Below are 21,214 nucleotides of genomic sequence, written 5' to 3' on the forward strand. Positions count from 1 at the left end.
AGGCAACCGGTTTAATTTTCTACTCTTGACATGGCAAAGGGGGTTGGAGAATATTTTTGAAAAGAAAAATTAAACAAATGCCTTGACTCATAAGAAATCAATAGACATCATCCACAGTGTAGTATGATCTTGATGATTAGGAGCAAAACAGGCCTGAATAACGTGGAAAATAAGAATGTGAAACAGATTACGTATCAGAGACAACTATACCACAGATAGAAAGAAGAAAGATGCTGATTTAATGCAAAGATTGCAACAGACAGAAAACTGGAATAAATGTTGGTTTAAGAAAGTGACAGCGAGGATGCAATTTAAACCAACAATTGACATGTGTTACCAATAGGTATGCAATGTGTCAAACAGAAAGATAGTGCCTCGGGACAGATTACATTAAAGGAATAAGATGTAGGTTGTTAACTTAGTAAAACCAATTTTTATGTCAAAATCTCTGAAGCACCTACTCAACCCGTGCAACCGTTTCCTCCAACAGCCCATCACCTACTCACTTGTTCACCATGGAATCAAGAGGGGGAAGAGACATTTTAGTATGATGCATTGTGGTTCACCACATTTTTCCTCCCTCTAATGAAAGTGGCATAAGGTGTGTATATATCACAAGAAAGTTTTAGCATGCGACTATAACTGGTAAATCGGCAGTTGTCCATTTGTACATGAAAGCGAGGGACAAAACAAAGAAGTACTTGTAGGTTTCATTGGGGGCGATTCAATTCAGCGTGAATTGAATAGCGCCGGGAGGGAGTTCCCAGAGATATTCAATTCAGAGCGTTGTTTACTCGGACTAATGATTTCTCATCGCACCATCCACAATTTACTTTATTTTTCTGCACATATTATATTTATGCTCAGCCATTATAGAAATGCCCCAACACTGGGCAAATGACACCACACAGCTAAAAGCCATTACTTTTCCATGTGATGTAAAATAATCTCGTTTTTGCACAGCTATGTAGATATTGGTTAAACTGGGAACACAATTAAACAAACAGCCTCTACAATGAGCCACATTACAAAGTCTTATTTTAGCATATAATGAAATACATATTGTGTCCTTCCAGGTCCAGTCAGGCTCCTCCATCATCTGCACAAATACTTGCTCATCCCACCAATAATATAATATATTTTGGCTAATATGTGCGCAACTCTTTGAAAACAAACTTAACACTCAACATGTGCATGATATCACAAAATTGGATGTAAACGATCCCCATTGTATGTGGTGTTTCTTCCCCCGAAAAGGGGCAAAGGAACTTTGCGACCAGTAACATTTATAAACTTTTTCTTGTACCAATTTAAGATGTGCAACAAAATTAGCAATGTTTACCAACCGGATTAAGCTATAATGTACACAGCCAAACAGTGGCACAAAAATTAATTCCTCCTTAAAAATGAATCTATTTTTCTACAGCAACATATTGTTTGGAAAAAACTATGATAACAAAAGGAGACCATGAGATTTGTCATATTGTCATCAAATATGTTTACCAAAGTTCAAAGGTAAGAATCAAAAGAGCAATATTTTCCAACCTTTCGCTGAGACAAACTAAAACCACATGTTTTATTATTAGATGTACTCGCCTCACTGATACTGAGTCACTTGTATTGGCGGAAACCAAGAATCACTATCTCTGGCACAAGTTAAACTTCAGCCTGGTTTTTTTCGTCAGTGCATTACAGTTCAAAATATAAAGTATTCGGCAAAAGTGGAAGTTAATATACAAATAACTGTACAGAGCATATTCTATTTAGGTCAATTGACTAGTAAGAGGTAATAATATGTAGGTTTAAAGAAAACTTAGAAAGCATATATTATTTTATTTAACCATAACTTACATTTCGACCCAATCTGAAAAGTTAAAGTATATTTTAAACATTAGTGTTAGTTTTGTCCCTTAAGGTGCCTACACATTTGGCGATATTTTACCTGATCTGGCCGATTCCGACGCATCGGAACGACAGATCGTGTAAAATATGCCCAAATCGTGAGTCACTGTTCGGAGATAAGTTTTTTTTTAATTATCTTTATTTTTCTTAATTATAAAGTATTTACTTTTCTTTTTATATTTTTTATTATAAAAAGGACTGCAAAACACTAGTCTTCATCATTTCACCAAACCCGACCCCACCCCCTGGAAAAAAAAAAATGATTAAAGTTTTTTTAAAAGTATCAAATTAGGCTGAAATAGGTTTGAACAACATTTAGGAATGGGCTTGATCCTGTACAGATCCGTTTAACCATGGTTGCACCATCTTGGACATGGTCAAACCAGTTTGCCCTTCTATCTTTTTATAGTTGATCAAAAACAAAACATAACATAAAATTCAAACAAACTTACAATTTTGTAAAAAATTCCAAGTCGATTTAAGAAATGAGGGACAGCTGGATCGATCCGTATCAACAAGCAACAACAGCGGCAGTACACCTGAATTAAATCAGTGATCCATACTCATTGTACCTAGATTTTTCATTCACTTGCCACGCTCAACTCCTGTTTCACTGTATCGTTTGTACACCTCTATACAAAGCCTTTCCTACCAAAGCTGTGCATGTGTGTGAATCATTATTGACATGATTAGGCTTTGTTTGTCTCTACGTGGAACCACGTGTAGGCACATTTTAGCTAGAATTTTGGTGTATGAAGAATATGTAAAAATTTATTTAAAAAATAATTTTGACACAAACTTTTTATTTATAGAATGTTGAATACAAATAAACACATTCTTAAAAGATATATCATAACATTGTGTGAATAGTTTTCATATTGACGGTGTTGTCTCGGCGATCGGGATTCCGATGCCGGGTTCCAGCAGACGGTATCCCGCTTGTCGGGATCCTAACCGCATCCCATTCTAAATTCTATTGAGAACCATCTTTTTGAAGCCCAGACTATGACAAACTGAGTCTTGGGGTCCTAGCTATAAAAGTTTGAGTACCACTGCTCTCTGCCATAATCAAACACCACTTTCTGCAAATATACTGTGCACTACCAATTAAGTATTGATGGTTTTATATCATTTTAGCAGTATCTGATTCCCAACGGTTTTAGTAAATAGCACATTTAATTTCCTCTTAATTCTAACAATGGAAGCTTGCATTCAATAAGCAAATTCCCAGTCTTAAACTAGGTTGCAGGCTGAAAAAGGTTAAGAACTTCTGACTCAAAGTGATTTCCACTGTCAGGTCTTTTTGGTACTATGGGCCTGATTCAGAGCCGGACGCTATTTGCTATTGGCTATTCAAATGAACCGTTCGCTCTTTGCAGTCTGTTCACGCCTCTAGGTCTGAACGAGCGAACCAAACATGCGGTCGTTTTTTTGGAAAACTACGCCCCCTGGCCGCTCGCATCCTACAACAAAGCAAGGAAAGGGGTAGGGGGGAATATCGTCGCACAGACTAAAAAAGAGAATAATCTATCATGAAATAGAATAACCACTATACCTGTTATGTTCTAGTCTATATCTAGGATGAATATACTGGGGCAGTGGTGGTGCTCACTAGAGTCACAAGCATTAATAAGAACAAACAGAAAAGGAAAAACTCTGTGTTGTGAGCACTCTTGGGTATTATACAAAGATTAATACATAACTTTTAATGAATGATAAATAAAATAAAATAATGCCCTATATGAACTCCTTTTATGTACAGCTTATACCGTTCACATTGGTATAAATAAGCATATACATATAACCGGTACATACATATGATTAAAAAAGGAGAAACAACTCCTTATAAATACAAAGACAGTCAACAGTCGAGAAAATAAAACTGAGTAAAAATAAAGTTTTAGTTTTATTTTCTCGACTGTCTTTGTATTTGTAAGGAGTTGTTTCTCCTTTTTTAAAAGGAGTTCATATAGGGCATTATTTTATTTTATTTATCATTCATTAAAAGTTATGTATTAATCTTTGTATAATACCCAAGAGTGCTCACAACACAGAGTTTTTCCTTTTCTGTTTGTTCTTATTAACGCTCGCATCCTACGTCATGTCCGCTATTTATTAGATTAATCGAGTACATCGACCAGCGTATGAACTGCTCGCTATTCTTGTGGTTGGTTTTTCCTACTGCAATTATGCGAGCAGTTCTGACTATAAAATAACCCAGTGACGTGGTCAATGACGCTGCTGTATTAATTATGCACACCCATAAAACGCCCGTTTTGACCTTTAAGCACGCCTGCGTTCGGATCTCCACTCCCCGTTTTCAAGCACCTTCCCCTGTTACCACCCACATACGCCTCCCCATGTCACTCAAAATAGCAGGCATTCGCTATTTAGCGAACAAACGATTTTCGGCCGCACTGACTGGTTCGCGCATGCGTATTACGATCCGTATGCATGCGCAGTTGTGCAAACATCGCTCGGAACGAACGAGCGGCCACTTATGAGCTGCTCTGAATCAGGCCCTATATTCATTTAAATAAAGCCACTATTTAAATTAAAGGCAATATGGCACGACTTAGATACTCCACCATAGGTAGCAAAGCATACTTTTTCCAAAATATTGCACCTTAGTCACATACAAAACCGCTCAGTGTACCAGGGATGTTAGGTTACTACTTTTGTTGCAAAGCAGATGGCATAAAGTGTGTATAAAAGTCGCAGATTAAGCATAACAAAACATGGCGGGAGGAATGGCCACAACCACTTGTATCGGAACCACAGAGTTGCGACTTATGCTGGGCATACACTATACAATTATCTGTCAGATATCTATCCAGTCTGGCTGGTTGAAATAAGATCTGGTAATGTATGGGAGCAAATAACAATCGACCATTTGCTCACAACCACTGGAAAGCAGACAAAAATGGTCTTCAGACAAATTGGTTAAAACACACGAATTTGAACAATTGTTTTTTTGTCAGTTTTCCAGTGTTTAAAACCATATGATCGACTGTCATTTGCTCCCATACATTACCAGGTTTTCATTCCAACCAGCCAGATTGGACAGATAATTGTATAGTGTATGCCCAGCATTAGTCAGAAACATAGAAGCACTAGTACTGCCAGACCCAGTGTTCGTTTGCAATGTGATTTTGTCGCCCTAGTGGTGCCAATGTAAAGACGCTTGTAGCAACGAAGTCGTAAAGTCTTTGACGCTCCAAATGGAGTTATTTGGCGTAATTAGAGCAAACGTTTATGAGCACACATCTGTAGTACTGACGTAATTTCAATTAAAGCCCATAGTCTTTGTCATGTTAGAAAGGAAATGTTTGTATAACTATTTAGACAGAGTGCGAGTGACAGCTTTGCAAACTTTCAAAGTTTGGGTTTGTTAATTCATACCCTAATTTTGAGTTCCGCAAAAACTCATTAGGACATTTGTTCTAAAGATATGGGAGGAGCTGCAACTATTTGTAGTTAAGTGGAAAATAATATACAGTATATATTTTCTAAAAGAAAGGCCCGCTTAACACAACATATTTTACCTTGAGTCAATCTGAATAAAAATAAAATCTTAAGGTTATCATGAGATGTTTCTTGTGTGACGCCTTGGTAATGTGACACCTTTTTATTGGCCATCAGTTGAGACTGAACCAGCTTATATTAATTTACACTGACAAGGGGCAGTATTGCTTTCTAATTACTGATAGATTTCAGCTGGTGTCTTGGCTTTCTGTGCCTTTTTGCACCTCCCTTTCTTCATGTGTTCAATACTTTTTCCATGTGACATTTCACATTATTACACAACTTACAGTAATTTATGGAGATCTAGATTTTGATTTCTTTGCATGTGTGGATTGCATGGGCTGTTGCTGACATTTGGTGAAAATTTCATTACTATAACCCCATTGAAAATATATTTATTGAGAAAAATGTTGAGGTGTTCAATACTTATTTTGCCCACTGTATATGTGTGTGTATAAATAATATATATATTAATTAAAAACTAACAATATTGACTGTCTTAAAAGTTAGATTAAAAGTTAGGAGTAAAGCTGGGTACACACTTGCCAATGTGTACCCAGACGATACGTCAGCTCATTGGACCGACACATCGAACCTCGGGTACAAATTAAGCGTTGTAATGAATGACTGAACGATCCCTCGTTCTACCCTTCATTAACGGCAATGGCGCCTCATGTGACATCATCCGTTTGGCCGTGCAGCACACCCGACCGGACGATATTGCATGTGACCGTGGGAGCATGCAGATACTCCGTACACACCATGAGAACCACACGATCTGTCGCTCAGATCCGCGGCGAAACGATAGATTGTTCAATAGATCGCATAATGTGTACCCAGCTTTACATCGACAGACCTAGAAGCCTTCATTACAATTGTTACAGTTCCCAAGGTTTGTGTAGGAGATCAAGGCACTTTTGGACCTTCTATTGTCGACCACCTATTTAGGCTGAAAGGTGTTTTTGCTAGATAAAATTTTTTTTCTTTTAACTTAACACGGCATAATGTATACTCTGAAGTCTGAAGACAGGAAAGAAATAAAATGGAGCAGTTTAGGTCACTGACAACAGGAGGTGTCATCTGCATTTGGTTTTTGTATACAAACACTGCAAAAAGCAGTCACTGTTGGGACAATACACTTCTGCATGACTGTACAAATTCTTTCCAGGTCATTCACCTCGATTTCCTGAAAAATACCATGAACTTTAACGGCTAAGGACAGGCCCATTCCTGCCCCCTGGGCATGAGTACCCAGACTCTGCTAAAAAGAAGAAAAAATAAACAAACACTAAATAAAGGGAGTTACCTGCTTGGAACATGTAGGAAAATTAAAGTGAATGACACAACTGAAAAAAAAATAGCACCATGCAAGCCGAAAATTATTTTGTTTTCTTTCGAAAAGCAGTAATAGCTCTACTAATTGGTAAGAGTATATAGAGTCAAGAATTAGCAACTTCAACCTTTTCTAGAGGGGCGCTACCCTAGGACTTCTATCACATAACAGCCTCTCTCTAATGCTGGGTACACTCTTGCAGATAACTTCTGCAGATCTGATAAACGCTCTTACCAGACAGAGCAATTATTGGATCGGTGTGCACCCGTACACAGTGAGCAATTTTTAACTCAGTGTTTGATGTCTGCAGATATCTGCAACGGGATAGTGAGGTCGGGAGCAAGATAGCGTGTGCAGGACATCTGATCCTCACCTCCCAATCTGACCAATGCAGAAGCATTCTAAGCCGTTTATCGGCTAATGCTTCTTCATACACACTATACAATTATAGAGCCAATCGCCCTGATAATTGTGTACCCGACTCAAGCACTCTTAAATGTTAAGTCATTATGTGATCAGGAAAATAAACTCAAAAAGTGGAGTCTGGTCTACCCAGTGCGAGTACTGTAGGAGTCTTATTTACATATCTGCAAGGGGAACGGCTATGGATGAAATCCCAGAAAAATACCATGATGTATGCAACAGAGAAGAGAACAATGCATCCTTTGTTACCATGAAAATGATGCAATGTACTTCATGCAGGAATCAGCCAAGTGCAATCTAGGTAAACGTCTGAGAAGGATGTGTGCACTGTACTATGTATACAGAGTAAACAACATTCAAATAATTCTGGCAATAGCTTAATTTTTATATAATCCCTAAATTAAAGGGACACACAAGTCAGTTAAAGAACGAACAGATAACTGACAGTTGCACATTCTTCCATTCACACTGTGGATGATTGAGAGAGGGCAGCTCAGGGCTCAACCAGACACGTGAGTCAGCAGCAGCTGCCTGTAGGAAACTGCTGACAAGCGGTATTGTTCTCGCATATACAAACCACTACACACACACCTACTTCATAAATAAAAGATGGGTGTATGTAAATTGGACACCAGGAAGACCTCTACACTTACAGTTCCTGTTTTCCAAGTCAAGGTCGAAATTAACCCCTCATGCCCTGCAAATTAACAAGGCCTTTTTGAGAAAGATTATTATCCAATTTCCATTGTATTTTACATTATAGAGCACTGCGGACATTACGAGCTTTTCGCACAGAGCAGTATATTAATATATGAAACTAAAATTTTAATAAAAGCGGTTTAGTGATAAAGATGCATTATAGACCCAATGCAAAATGAAAAGCGACACTTAACAAAACAGCACACTTTTGTAATTCTGCATAGTTGCCATCATTGCTTAATACTTTCCTGCTGACCCAGCACCTCCATGTGGACCTGGGCACAATACAATCCAGTGTGTTAGGTTTATTAAATATTTATTGTAGAGTACATTTTGCCTTTGGAACACAGACTGACCTATAAAGTCTATATGGTTAGAATTGCATATAACCTGCATAAAAAAGGCTAAACAGTTCAGATAATTAGTATTAAAAAAAAAAAAAAAAAAAAAAAAAAGGCTGGTTTATTGAGAAACATCTATAATGACAATTCTTTAAAAAGTGGCTTTACTGGAGAACTAAGGACACTTGGCAACTATGGATTATGGATCATTCAAGTCTGCTGGATCAATCAAAACTATGCTCTGGGGATTATTTTCTTTTTGTAACCACAAAAATACACAGTTGCAAAACTCAGTGCTTCCTCTTTTTGTTACTATAAGCTTTTGAAACTGATACTTTGAAAAGTGGAAAAAAGTGCATCTGTATTTATCATATTTTAGTTTGCAAACCAGCATGGCCTGTCAACTTTCTAATGGCTAAATACTTTTTTACAGTAATTGATGTTCATTTTTGTTATCCTAAAACATAAAAACCTCTACACATCTCTAGGACATTAATACCCCTTTTAAAACATAGACCCTGGCTTGGAACCCTGGATGCTGAACACGGGTTGAAGCCGGTGTTTCAGTTCTTACACCTGTCACAACTGGGTGATGGTCCCGGCTTATTCCCCGGTCGTCATCCTTCACATTGGAAGTGACCTGGATCTTCCGTCTAACAGTGGATGCTTGGAGATAATGTCATCTCTAAGTGCTACTGTGACTGCCAATCAAGTCTTTTTAGGCATGAATCGGGTCATCAAAGACCAGGTTATGCCTTTCAGACATAAGCCAGAGCACTAAACCAGGTTGCAAGTCCCAGGAATAACCCTGTTTGATTGCAAGGTCGTAGTCCCTGGTCTCAGACTCCGTTAGTTTCTGTTCAGACATAGTCAAGACTCAAGTAGATGCACGTGCACTGGAAAAAAACAAAACGGGATTTTGGTGTATGTCGAAAGGGGTATTATTAAGTGGTCATATATTTTTCTCAAAGCTAAAATGGCTTAAATCGTAGGTTCTTCTGATCTATTTGCAGACCACAGCAAAACACAGAAATGTGGTACAGATACAGAAATTCCATAGGGACTGCAAATTGTTTAAAAAAATTGCGGAATTATGGCATGTTACCTAGCGAATGAAACTGAGCTACTAGACTAAGGGCTTGCCCGGCTTTCCTGGCACTGCATCTGTAACAATAAAATCAGATCGATTTATTTACATGGTCTCACAGGTAAAGACGATGTGATATAACATACCTGTAAAAAGACAAGTTAAAAAAACTTGAAGTATATACGGAAATGTTGAATATATATCTATAGAAATATGAAAGAAAAAATTTCTGTCACGAACGGTTCTATAACAGCCTCATAAAAGTCTATTTCTATTGCTTGTCATCAATTGTTCTCCAAACTCATTTGAATATCATCCCCAAGGTAAACCTCCCACACAATTTCCGAGCTTCACAATGCTGGATAAAATGTTTTTCTTCTTAACCTGAGGTTCCACCTTTTTGCTGTGGTTCAGAAAATGGCAGATCCTACTTCCTGACTGAAAGGTCTGGTGCAAGCAGTGGCAGAACTACTGTGGGTATGGTCAGCATGGTGACTAAAGATTATGGGGCCAGGTTGCCCTTCCCTTTTCAAGACTTGCGGACCCCCACTCTAACGAGCGGATTTAAGGGTCAGGCCATCCCTTTAGGCACAACACTATTGAACATATTATTGCTTGTGATTGGTTCTCCCATTTGCACTACCTTACTCTGCCCATAGTTATGTTCATTCATTTGCTGCTTCTGTGTTGCAGTGCCCTGGCCTCTGATTAGAGAGAGGGGGCATTTTATGACATTTTCCTAGGTGGTAAAGTTTGGGAGCAGAGCATTTTGTAGTAGGTGTTCATGGGTCTGCTTGATGTCCTTCTAGTATGGATGCTGCAGGAAATCATATCCTTTTGCTACATACTATATATTTTGACAAGAGTCCACTGTATACAATTCCAAAAAATACAAAGATTTTGTAACATGACTTTCAAGGACTATATGAAAACATAAAAGGACAGTAAGACAAGAATAACCAAGTGTAAAAATGATACCAGTTGCAGTGCTGAAAAGGACAAATGAAAGGTAGTAAGAAAAAGTCAGTTTAAAAAACTGGAGTTGTAAAGAAATCTATTTAAATTCTTAAGTAAATGGAAAATATATTTTTTTAATAAAGGAAAAACAAAACATGTAAAAAAAATTGATTTATACACAAAAAAAATTGAATTGATCATCTATGTGCAGTTACATTACTAATTAGCAAAATTATGCAAGTAGTACTAAGTCCAAAAAAAGATAGATCAGTTTACTGTAATTAAATGCAGTGTTTAATTAAGAAACGTGTCCCTAACCCGATCCAGAATATCTAATGCTATTTGAATATTATTTAATTACTTTTCATATTTCTTAACTCAGTGAGTAAAAACCATCAGTTCTTTATGTGTAGAGATCTTTTGAGTTTAACCTTCACATAGCCAATGCTTTTTAATTCCTAATATCGGTTTAGTAGAATTTATTATCTAATGAACACTGTGTTTCTCTTCCACAACACAAATGAAAAATGTGTCTCTCATTTTTGTATACATAACAAAGTTTTAACATTACATTAGTTGGTGTAGCATTCTCTAGGCTTTGTTAATTCTTAACATGAAGTTAATTTTACATTTCCAAAGTAACCATACAAATAAGGCTAGCAACATCTAAGAAACTTTAAAAAGTTAAAGAAATATGCAGTAATAAGAATTATTCTTAATAAATGCTCATACAATTTTTGCAGTAAAAAAAAAAAAAAAAATCTAAATTAATATAAAATACATATTTTTTTTCTTCAAAATCTTAATAATTTCTATGCTGCTCTAACAATTAAAAAAAAACTATGGCTTGGCAAGCCCTATACATTTTTGTCTGACACGAGATTATAGAACCATAAACAAATAAAAACCTATATAATAAAATGATAAATAAAATCAAAAGTTGGTTAAACCTAACCAGCTTTGTTGAAACACGGTTTCCAGAGTTCTGTAAGCACATTTAAGGAAGCTATGCAGTAAACTTTGCATAGTTTGTCAGCAAATATGTAAATACTTCACGTTGCAGCATTGTTTAAAGATATAGTCAACCTCTCTTTCACTCAGTGATCTCATGACTTGGGATGACAAGAAGGCCAATTTAACTACAAAGCTTAGTCAGACTTTCTCAGCTGTGAACTGGCAACTATTACTAGGCTGAAGGTCAGAAATCATTAAGCCACTGTATTTCAATTACAACCAATAGTATTTGACACATTACAGAACACAGAAAGATTCCCTTTACATAGTTAAGCTAAATCGGTGTATTTGCATGACAAACAACGAGTGATAAATAATAAAGTACTTGCATCAACATCTGAGCTAACAATAATATTTGTGAAACTATGCAAAGTGCTAGTGACTATTTTTAGCAAATTAAACACAAGTAAAACTTTATTTACTAACACAACAAATGTGAATAAATGCAAAACCAATACATGTAGTATAAACATACAATTCCATTTTGTACACTTATGTTATGCTATCAGTTTCAAATGTATCTTTGTTTTTCAGAAAAGTGGTTTTATTAAATATTCATGTATTTAGAAACTCAACTACAATTAAATTCTACTCAGCTATGGAAGAAATATAATTGTGTTCTTACTGCATATGCACCTTGCTGCCGAGCTATTCTCATATAGCATGTGTGATTATATCACACAAGAAATCGGGATTCCTTAGGTAAAGATGTGTGGATGCACAAACAGATCAGCCTACACAATTCAACAATATGTAAACAACGTCTGAAAAAACCCCAAAAACAATTGAACTAGCCAGAACAAGAAAGAGACACACACTTAAAAAAAACAAAAAAAAAACTAATTTTAGAAATATACCAGTGGTACACAATATGCTTCTTACTAGCCAACATAACTTCAAAAGGAAAAGTCGAAAGTGTTAACAGTGAGAGAGGATTTTGTGACTCAAGCACAACCAACAGTAAACCATGTGTTTGTAAATTATTTTTAAACAAACAAAAATACCCACTTTAATTCTAAATCTACATATACAAATATTTTGCCTTTCCAAACAGCGATACATTAAAATGTGATTTTCAAAACAAGTTAACATTACAGCAACAAAATGGTTTCTTCTAATAATCTTTGTGTTATAATCATTTATAAAGAAATATAACATGGTGTTGTCCAACCTTTGTAACTAATGGGCCTATTTATTAAGCATTTTTTATACAATTATGTATAAACTGCAGCGTCTGCATAATTTTATGAAAAGTTGCTATGTGCGAACAGCCTCATGCATTAGATTTCACAGAATCTCCTGCAGAAGGCTTATTGGAGCTGCAGACTGCAGTCCCCATTATTATCAATTATTGTCAATGGTCTGACCCCTATTTAGCTCTTCGGAGTTTGGCCCCGTTGGTTTATGCCATCCTCAGATGGCATAAACCGCTTAATGCCTATGGAGGCATTCTCGCAGGAGAGGGATCTTTCGATCCCTCCCCTGCAGTCTCAATCCAGCTCCCGAATCGGACACTGTGCACATGCGCTGTGTGAAAGACACCTCCAATAGACCAGGGATGTAACTCGCAGAGACAGCAGTTATTGCTACCGCTGTCTCTACGAGTTAGCTTTAGTACATGGCAGGGATATTATAATTCAAAATTTAAAAAATCTATTGAGATACTGACTTAATAATTGCAGCAGTGCCGCGATTATTAATACATTGGCCCCTAAATGCTTTTTCTGATACTCTGCTAAATCTGGCTCCACTGTAGCACAATGCTGTGTCTTAAATTACGCATTTCAAGTTTAAGAACAATGCAAAAACTTTCATGTGGAATAGAGCTTTTATTTTAAAACAAATATATCAAAGAACCATTACCTTCCAGATAGCATAAAAATCCGATTTCACTAAATTTAATTAACAAAAAAAATTAAATCTTGATTCTGCACAGTAGAATTACTATTACTTGATACAAATCTTGTTGTGGTATATATTTTTTTCTTTTTTAGAACAAATTGATAATGAGTCATCAGAATACTGTTACTGACATATACATCCCTGCAGTAAGCTTGCTGAGTAGACAGTGTATAGGCCACATTGGTTATCAGGATCACTAGTAGTAAACATAATGGTTGGTATGTCTATAGATGAAGGGAATTGTCTTTTTTTGTTAAATACACTTAGCTAGTCAATTGTACTGTGATGATAATCTGGGTTACATCAGGGAGCAGAGAAGACATATTCTGCTTATGATATACAGAGATGACATTTGAGAGACAGATTGAATCCCACTCAGTTTGCCTAACACACAGTAAACAAGAAGAAAGGGTCTCTCTGTGGCACTGGCAATATTATGAGCATGGATAACACTAGTGCAGTGTTTGCCATGGAAATAAACAAAAGTTTATCATTTCAAAATGCAATGAGCATCTAGTGAGTGAAATGTCCATAGTGATACATGTGTAGAATGAGCTCGTTATATAACATATTATAAATCATGAGATATGTACAATGTGCTAGTTATGATATTGCAGAATGTAGTGTTCGATATTGCATAGTGTAAATGATAGATATGTATAATGTGCTAGTTATGATATTGCATATTGTAAACCGTGATAGATGTATATAATTTGCTAATTACAATATAGCATAGTGGAAGATGTGTTAGATATCTATCATTATTTACAATATGCAATATCCCATACAATTTACACTATGCAATATTGTAATTAGCAAAATTGTATACATCACGATTACAATATCATAACTAGTACATTGTACACTATTATTTACACTATGCAATATCTTAACTAGCATATTGTACATATCTAACACTATTTACATCCTGCAATATCAAAACTAGCACATTGTACATATTGTAAATAGTGATAGATGTGTACAATGTGCTAGTTTTGATATTGCAGGATGTAAATAGTGTTAGATATGTACAATATGCTAGTTAAGATTGCATAGTGTAAATGCTAGATGTGTACAATGTGCTAGTTATAATATTGCATATTGTAAATTGTGATACAAACAATTTGCTAATTACAATATTGCAAAGTGTAAGATGTGTTAGATATTGCATATTGTAAATAGTGATATATATGTGCTAGTCCTGATATTTCAGTGTAGTGTTAGATATGTACAATGTGCTAGTTATGATATTGTATAATGTAAAGTGTTAAAGTATGTACACTAGTTATAATATTGCATCGAGTAATTAATGATAGATATGTACAATATGCTGATATTGCATAGTGTAAATACTGATATATGTGTACAATGTGCTAGTTATGATATTGCATAGTGTAAATAGTGATCGGTGTACCATGTGCTAGTGAAATTGCATAGTGTTAATAATGATATACATTAATGAACTGGTTATTATATTGCATGGTGTAAACAGTGATAGGTGTACCATGTGCTAGTTATGATATTGCATAGTGTTAATAGTGATAAACATTAATGTACTGATTATTATATAGCATAGTGTAAACAGTGAGATATATACACAATAGTGTAATTGGTGATAGATATGTACAATAGTGTAAATGGTGATAGATATGTACAATATCTGTAGGACCATTGTGCACAGCTCAGCATAATCTGGTATTTTTCAATGGAGACAGAGGCATGACTGTGTAATTTGAATCTGTGTCCATGCTGCATCCGTACACAATGTGATGACAAGACTGTGTGTGACTTGCGGTGTCACTGGAGAGACATTTGTCATGTCACCGTTCTCACATCAAGCACCAGCACAACCTTTACCATATCTGGTTGATCTAAGGTGACCCTGAGAGCACTGAATAATGTTTACAGCTGCTTCCCTGGCTGCTAATCACGTAACCCAGGGTAAGGAAATATTAACCCCTGTTCTGAAAATGAATCCATTCCGTGCTACGATTCTCCATGAATGTATGCTGTACCAGAGTAATGCCTGCCATGTACTGTATATAATAATAGCGCGGACACAGCTATACTAGCAAAGCATCACGTGGCTGATAAATGCACAATGTCCACAACACTATGAATGGAGGAGGATGCACCCCCCTTGACTGACTGACACTGACTGACTGACTGGGCAAGAGGTACACACTTGTCATGCGTAACAGACATGCAATTCAGCAATTAGCCAGCCAGGGGTTAATAGCAATAAAAGAGGCCTCCAAATGTGACAGCTGTTTTCTCCCTCCAAGCACAACAACAAGAGCCATGCTGGAGCTATTAGCAGCACCGCTTAGCTATGCACACAGCATACAATGTGACAGGGCTGCTTTCCAGACAACCATATTCTCTGTCAGCTGGGTTACCCGACCAGTGTGCCAGGCTGCATGGGCTTCACCAGGAACTTCCCCTCCATCCATGAGCCGGCCCTATTTAGCTGCATCATGCCACTATCCATATTGTGTTTGTAACATGAATGCACATACTGTAGTAGAGTGGGCGGTGAGAGAGACCATTGCTTTGTATATGGCATTCCAGCGCCTTGCAGCTCCCCCCATTACAGCTCTGCCCCTGACCCATGATGTTATCAGGTCAAGCAGCCTCCCCGGGAATCCCTTCTCTCCCCTAAACAGCTCTGCAAGCCCCACATAAACCACCGCTGTGACTGCCACACTGGTGTCCCCCGTACAGCCAGTACACTCACCTTCTGTGCACTTTCAGTTCCTCTTCTTCCCCTACTCAGCACGATGCGTCTCTGTTGCTTTGCCTTGATTTTTATTTTTGGTTTTACAAGCTCACCCAACAGAGAGACATCACATGGCCACTCGCCGTAGCTGCTGCTTCTCAGGCTGCTTGTTGTTGTTGTTCCCAGGAGCCAGGGATAGCAGCTTCTCAATCAGGATCCACCCCCACCCCTTTTACGTGGGGCTTGTAAAGAGGAAGGCTTTGCAAGGGGAAACGTAGCTGCTGCAGTCCTATTTGTGGTCGGTGTGGATGTGTCAGCTCTTACAGGCAGAAGGCAGCAGCGCTTGACAATCTGATTTTCTAATACAATTTGGAGTGCACACAAGTTAAGTTAGGTCACTTCCTTGTGTGTTTGTATATTTATATGAGACAGCGAGTGTGATATGACTGCCTCTCTTCATCCTGATTGCAAAGCAGCGTGTGTGACTGCTATGTGTTTGTTGCTCTCTGAATGGACCGCCTACACCAGCCTCTCTGCCTCCCTCTTGTTTAATTGCAGATTGAAATCTGGTTGTAGACTCGTTACTGACATCTACTGTGTGCTAGTGTCACACATACTGCTTCTCATTGTCATTGGCAACACACTGACTGCATTGTTTATTACTTACACAGAGTAATATCGATTCATGCCTTCATATAAATCCAACTGTGTGGTAAATTCCCCAATAGCTAATCATCTGTACTTAATACAGCTTAAAACATGATTTACTATGCTTAAATATGGAACTACATTTTAAAATACAAGTTTTGAACTTAGGTGTCAAAACCCAACATTTGTGATTGTATAAATTTATGTACAGAGGATGGAAAGGAGCAAAGGAGACGTCTTGGAGCATATTGAAAAATGAATAAAATTGATTAGACCTGATTCAATATGTGCATTCATTTGCTATGTGCACTTCATGAACACGGATGACCGTGACTCACAACGTATGTAAACGCTGCGACAATGGCAGTTCACACCCTTCGCAATTGAATTCCCCCCATTATATTTAAGAAAGCAAATAAACCTGAATCTATGACAATATTGCTTATACTTATGTACACATAGCCCTTGAACAGGGGCGGATTGGGATGGAAAACCAGCCCGGGAAATTTCTGGTAGCAGCCCTAATGGGGGCGGGTCTGTTGCGGGGGTGGATCTGTTGAGTGGGTGGGGTCTGTGGAAGAGGGCAGTATAGTCCCTCCTCTTAGGGCCTGGAGGGGCTTTTGCAAGCCACTGAGGGGAGCAGGGTCGGCAACATAAATTTTGGTGAACGATGCACTTTTTTGGGGGCCCCCATCCCTCTGCATTAGGTACAGGCAGGGATGGACAGACCTGATTACCGATGGGAAGCTGCACATTTTTCGTGCGCCTCCCTCCGCCTTCCCTTTCCCCTCCCTCTCCAAAGCCAGAACTAAGGTGGACGGGTGGGATTTTATATTCGAGTCTGCACCATTCAGGGTGCCTGGTGCCCTACATGCCCATGTAACATGCTTAATGGTCAGACCAGCCCTGGGTACAGGCCAGTCAGTTTGAAAGTGTTTTCTTACCTATATGGTGGAACCTCTGAAGAATTTGAGCCTCACTGCACAGCGTCTTCAGCTGGTAGTCACTATTCATGTAGGAGATCACACTGTCTGGAAGATGCCTGTTTACGTAGAAATGTAACCAATGTCACCATCATAAGCAGATAACAGAAATTTTTGTGCAGGGCAAAATGTGAATTTCCCTGATTAAACAATTTCTAACTCTCCCCAGGTCCCCCGTGTTACTCCAGAACCCCCTACGTCTCCATCCCCAGGCCCCCCTGTGCTTCTCCAGGCCCACCGTGGCTCTCCAGCCTACCTGTGTCTCTTCATCTCCAGGACCTCCTGCCGCTCTCCAGGCTCCCTTATGTCTCTCTCCAGGACCCCGTTATGTTTATCTCCATACCCAGGGTCCCCTGCATCTCTACATCCCCAGGCCCAGTGTGTCTCAGTCCCATTCCCCCATCCCCAGTGTGGCAGTCTCAGCCACATTCCCCATCCCCAGTGTGGCAGTCTAAGCCACACTTCCCAGTTCCAGTGTGTGGCATCCCCCTCCCCAGCCCTGTGTCGTCGGGTCCAACACCACCCCACCCCCGCAAGCCCTGTGTCAACAGCTCCAACACCAGGTCCAACCTCCCCCCAGCCCTGTGTCGTCAAGTCTAACCTCCTCGCTCTCCTCCCTCCCACCCTCCGCCTGCTGCCGGCAACACCACTGACCTGATGCTGCTGCACCTCCTCCTCCGGCTACCCGCGGCGCTGAATGTCTGTGGATGGCTGCCTACAGTTGCAGCATGCACGGAGAAGAGGGGCCGGGCAGCGGAGGGGCTGGAGGCGGAGTCGTCAGTAGTGACTGACAGGCTCCGCAAAGGTTTGTGGGAGGAGCTGCTGCGGCTGGGCAGCAGCTCCCCCGTTAGCCATTTTTCTTTGTAAGTTACTGCGCATGTGCAGAAAATGTACAGCTGTCTGATCGGAGCTAACCTCCGATCGCGGCAGCAGTTGAGGGTGGGCATGATTCGGCCACCGGCGGCGGCCACTGTATGAACCAGCCCAGCGGGAACCAGCCCGGTGTCCCGGCGGCCCAATTCGCCCCTGCCCTTGAAGGATATCTCCACTTTTAATGGAGTTTTTTTTTTGTTATTTAAAGTGAACCTTTAAAGTACAGCAAATTGGGGTGGTCACCAGTATGGGAGAGGTAAGGTGTTTTTTGTTTAGTACAACAGTGATACTTATGAATATGCCACTGGTAGTTAACATAACTTACCTGTCCAACAGTGTCCACCTCCTCTGCAACATTCAATGCAGAGCTGCCAGCAGCCTACAGCTGCTAGTGACGGTCTGCTGACTAATGCACATGCACAACGACTGTAAGGCGCATGCACATAGTACTGCAAGTCAGCAGGAAGTCAGCAAGGCCTGGAAGGCTTCACTGTTTCTCCATTGTCGCAAATGGGAACTTATGGCATCTTTAAATATTGTCTATGCTGGGATATGGGTTGCCATGATTAAGGTTCTGGAAAGGACTGAAACGTCAGCAGTCTTTTACACTTTGTGATATGGTATTTGTGGAATAAACTACTACTTTTTTATTACCATCTATCTATCATTCACTTGTGGTTTGCAATTATAGCCGCTGTGCTATGTTCGTTGCCAGCCTATCTTTGCTGGTTTGTCAGAATTCTCCAATGATATATTATAGGCAGCAGGCTATGACAATAGTTAGCTGGTTGGATGCTTTGTTCTATCAGCTGAATGTGACCCAGTCTATTGTATTTAAAAAAAATGAAAAGGGTAGTTAATAGCTGTCTTCCAGTATCTTAAAACAGCTTTAACATGTAGGCTCTTAAGGGAGAAACTTTATCTCTTGCTAGTAGTAGCTGCAGTGTATTACTATGGCTCCTAGCAGGTATGCAGAGTGTCGGATGATGTGCAGTGTGCAGCTACAGGGTCCTCCAGTCTTCTTCACTTCAGCTACTGGTCCTGATTGGTGAGCTCCAGCCACCCACCCTGCTTCTCCCTCAGACTGTGATTGGCACAATCAGCCCAGGGCTCTATTCTTCAGCCTCACTCCTGTCCATAATGTGTCAGGTTGCGCCCTATATCGGCCGTTACTCACCTCAGCGCCGGTTTCCCCTGACCTCTCGAGTGGTCAGACGCCAGGTGCGGCGTCGAGTGACGCGCTGAGGATTATGGCTGGAGTCTGCTAGGACATCCATGTGCTGCTCTGTGATTTGGTTCCTGCGGTTGCCATCATGGACGCAGCCATGACAGTCTACATCACATGATTAGCCCTTTACCCAATGGTAGCATTGGTTGCTGTCAGCTGACAATATCCTCCAATGGACTGCTACCCTGGTATTTAGCCAGGCCCTGGACAACAGGAAGTTGCCTGTACAACGTTGTTATTTCCAGTGAATACTTGCTGTTGCAGCGTTCCAGGTTCCATGCTCCTTTTTTCTTTTTTTTTAATTTTCTTTTTGTTAGAATTATTTGACACTGATATACAGTGTTACATTGTTACAGAATGTTTTAGAACAGTTTGAAATTATTACATAACAAAAACAATTTCCCTCTCCTCTCTCCCTCCCAACCTGATGTTTAATAAGCCATTACATACCCTTGGATCAGGTTACTTGACTATTAAATTATGAATAAATTACTCCAACTAACATCTGGAGTTATGTGATTTGTTTAACCTTTATATTAGTTATCGATTTTAATTGTAAATAAATTCTTCCTAAATCTACCAATAGGAGAAAGAAGAAGAGAGAAAAATAAAAAACAAGAACAAAAGCTATACAAATCATTAAAACATTAACATACACATTTATCTTCTCCTACCCATTAGAAAGGAGGTTGACCTTCCATAACTGCTAAACTGTACCAGGTCGTCCATTGAAAACTGCGCTTAAGAGCTGCTTTCAATTCAGGCGATAATGTATGAATGAGAGGAAGCCATGTTGAAAAAAAATTCCCTGACAATTTTTCTTTGTCAATAGAAGTAGAGAACCATCCATGTTAAACAAATGGACTATTATTGGCAACATCAGGTTAATAGAGGGTACATTGGGTTCAATCCAACAGGATAAAATAGTTTTTTTGGCAGCGGCTGCTATTTTAGTCAAAAGACATTTCTCTGATTTGGTCAGTGTATGTGTTGAGGATAATTCGTGTCTATTCCAAAAAGCCCATTCCGGGGTCATCACGAAATCTATATGTAGCTTATTTTTAATATACCAGTGGACCTGCTCCCAAAATTGTTGAACATATGTGCATGACCACAAACAATGATAAATATCAGCATCTGGAGCTTTACACTTAAAACAATTGGCGTTTACAGATTTCCCGGTTAAATATTGTAATCTAGGGGTATAGTATGCCCTGTGTAGGATTTTATAATTCATTTCTGTGTAGGAAATGGATATCAATTCCTTATTTAATCGTCTGGTGGCTTGAGTTAATAAGGATAAATCTAGTCCTGGAAAATCCTTTTTCCATTTGGCAAGACCTCCTGTTATTTTAGATAGATCTATTGTGGGCCTTATATGTGAGTATATATCGGAAGAAGAAAAGGGCTCACCAAGTTTTAAACGAAGTGCATCATCTAGTTTAAATTGGTTATCTGTCTCCATGCTCCATGTTTGTGTTCTTCCATTTCCCACTTGTGCCGGATACCTGACCAAAGGGCCGCGACCTGCTAACTGGGTGCAGCTTAAACCTAAATCCCAATTGGAGGAGTCACTGGTT

At 39.0% G+C, this 21,214-nt stretch overlaps 1 protein-coding gene across 3 annotated transcripts in view; it reads right to left on the reverse strand.

The window, feature by feature from the left end:
• The window catches only part of BACH2 (BACH transcriptional regulator 2), a 344,951-nt gene extending 328,604 nt beyond the window's left edge, over positions 1 to 16,347 (reverse strand). For all 3 annotated transcript variants that reach the window (XM_088470806.1, XM_088470825.1, XM_088470814.1), the window contains exon 1: positions 15,921 to 16,347. The gene's annotated coding sequence lies outside the window, so the exon portion shown is untranslated. The remainder of the gene's footprint in view (positions 1 to 15,920) is intronic.
• Positions 16,348 to 21,214: the final 4,867 nt, after the last annotated feature.

Source organism: Taudactylus pleione, unplaced genomic scaffold (assembly GCF_031769625.1).
Source record: "Taudactylus pleione unplaced genomic scaffold, aTauple2 ptg000015l, whole genome shotgun sequence".
NCBI lineage: Eukaryota > Metazoa > Chordata > Amphibia > Anura > Myobatrachidae > Taudactylus > Taudactylus pleione.